This window comes from Etheostoma spectabile, chromosome 7 (assembly GCF_008692095.1).
Source record: "Etheostoma spectabile isolate EspeVRDwgs_2016 chromosome 7, UIUC_Espe_1.0, whole genome shotgun sequence".
Taxonomy (NCBI): domain Eukaryota; kingdom Metazoa; phylum Chordata; class Actinopteri; order Perciformes; family Percidae; genus Etheostoma; species Etheostoma spectabile.
In genome coordinates this window covers 13,775,128-13,777,777 of record NC_045739.1, presented here as the reverse complement: position 1 = coordinate 13,777,777, position 2,650 = coordinate 13,775,128, and the positions used below count along the sequence as shown (strand labels likewise).

General features: G+C 42.7%; 1 protein-coding gene across 3 annotated transcripts in view; it reads right to left on the bottom strand.

Annotated features, from left to right (window-relative positions):
- The window catches only part of LOC116692666 (thymocyte selection-associated high mobility group box protein TOX), an 87,659-nt gene that overhangs the window by 80,456 nt on the left and 4,553 nt on the right, over positions 1-2,650 (bottom strand). The window lies entirely within an intron of this gene.

Below are 2,650 nucleotides of genomic sequence, written 5' to 3'. Positions count from 1 at the left end.
TTTTGGCCATAATTGTGCAGCCCTAATCGATAGATAGATAGTGCTGCATTATTTGCACATCAATTTTAACACGTTGTTAGCCATTTACAGTTGTGGTCAAAAGTGTACATACACTTGTAGAAAATCACAATGTTATGAGCTGTCTTGAGTCTTCAATAAGTTCTACAACTCTTATTTTCTGTGATAGAGTGATCGGAACACATACATGTTTGTCACAAAAAACAGTCATAAAGTTTGTGTTTCATAAATTATATGGGTCTGCTGAAAATGTCACCAAATCTGCTGGGTCAAAAAATACATACAGCAACATTAGTATTTGGTTACATGTCCCTTGGCCATTTTCACGGCAACTAGGCCGTTTGTAGCATCCACAAGGTCCTGGCAAGCTCAGGTCGAATGTTTGACCACTCTTCTTGACAGAATTGGTGCAGTCAGCTAAATGTGATAGTTTTCTTGCTGAACCTGTTTCTTTAGCACTGTCCACATGTTCTCAATGGGGTTTAAGTCAGGACTTTGGGAAGGCCATTCTAAAACCTTAATTCTAGCCTGGTTTACCATTCCTTTACCACTTTGATGTGTGTTGGGTCATTGTCTTGTTGGAACACCCAACTGCGCCCAAGACCCAACCTTCGGGCTGATGGTTTTAAGTTTTCCTGCAGAATTGGAGGTAATCCTCCTTCTTCATTATCCCATTTACTTTCTGCAAAGAACCAGTTCCACTGGCAGCAAAACTCCCCCAGAGCATAATACTACCACCACCATGCTTGACAGTAGGCATGGTGTTCCTGGGATTAAAGGCCTCATTTTCTCCTCCAAACATATTGCTGGGTGCTGTGGCCAAACCGCTCATTTTTGTTTCGTCTGACCAGAGAACTTTCCTCCAGAAGGTTTTATCTTTGTCCATTGATCAGCAGCAAACTTCAGCCGAGTCTTAAGGTGCCTTTTCTGGAGCAAGGGCTTCTTTCTTGCAGGCAGCTCTCAGTCCATGGCGATGTAAAACACGCTTGACTGTGGAGACTGACACCTGTGTTCCATCAGCTTCCAAATCCTTGCAGACCTGCTTCTTGGTGATTTGGTTGACTCTTGACCATCCTGACCAATCTCCCTCTGGCAGCATGTGATAGCTTGCGTTTTCTTCCTGATCGTGGCAGTGACACAACTGTTCCATGCACTTTATACTTGGTATAAGTGCTGCACAGTTGCTCTTGGGACCTGTAGCTGCTTTGAAATGGCTCCAAGTGACTTCCCTGACGTTTCAAGTCATAATTCGCTTTTTCAGATCCACACTGAGTTCCTTTGACTTTCCATGTAGCTTTTGAGCTGAGTCTAATCACTGGGTCAAATGAGCCCTATTTAAATGGGCTCATGAGAAGTCAACAGCTGTAGTCAATCAGAATCACTTAGAGAAGTGAGAGGCCATGACATGAAGCTAATTTGATGACACAACTCGCTACATCACCAAAATTGACATATTTGTTGCGTTATGATATTTTGACCCAGCAGATTTGGTGACATTTTCAGCAGACCCATAATAAATTTATGAAAGAACCAAACTTTATGACTGTTTTTTGGACAAACATGATGTGTTGTTCGATACTCTATCACAGAAAAATAAGAGTTGTAGAACTTATTGAAGACTCAAGACACCATAACATTGTGATTTTCTACAAGTGTATGTACACTTTTGACCACAACTGTATATACATAATCAACATTTAACTAAACACCCAAGGGTCTACTTTGCAGCAGTTGCTGGTGCAGTTTCTTTTCATTTCTTCTTCTGCAGTAAGAATGAGAATGCCATCGCACTGCCCCATGGGAAGGCCCGGGCTGACTAATAGCTGACTAATGTAAGCACACTACAGTGGGGCGGCTGGTCTTAATTATGGTAACAGACGCTGAGGGGGACGCACTGGTACCCATCAACGAGGAAGTAGTTTAGCACTGCCAGGGCCAATAATTAGCACATGGGTAGCCCCCACCACTGTCACCACCACACACCTACATTCATACTGTCACTCTCATAATCTACATCAACCACTGCATTCAAAGGCTAAACAAAGAGACACAGGGGCATTTAAGTGGTGAAAAACCTATAGGTGGCATTGCAGCATTACGTGTCTTATTACCTCAATATTCAATACTCATGTATGTCTACATCTATCAAAACAATTTTTTTTTAATCCCCAGAAACAAAGTCACAAAAAACAGAGGTAGACACCTTGTGGTTGGTTGTGCAAAATACTTTTTACACAGAGTCACCTAGGTGAAAAAAAAAATTATAAGGCGAAAAATCTTTGTGCCATATGCAGGCTCTGTGACTCAGCCAATGTCAGAGCCAATTCCAGTTTATTGAAATTATTTCAAATGGTTGGGATCCCTATTAAAAATCTCCTCCATGTGTCAGGGCAGGGAGAATATGATTTAGTGAATGTTTTTACTCTGCCCCTGCTTCACTGTGTGTCACTGGCCCTTACTGTGGTATGCATGGCCTTCCTCTGCACAGGGCTATGAAAGCAATTGTGATTGTGATTCCGTAGTCAGCAAAACGCTTGAATGATCCCGAGTTAGCACACACACACATGCACGCACACCCACGCATGCACGCATGTGCGCGCGCGCGCACACACACACACACACACACACACAC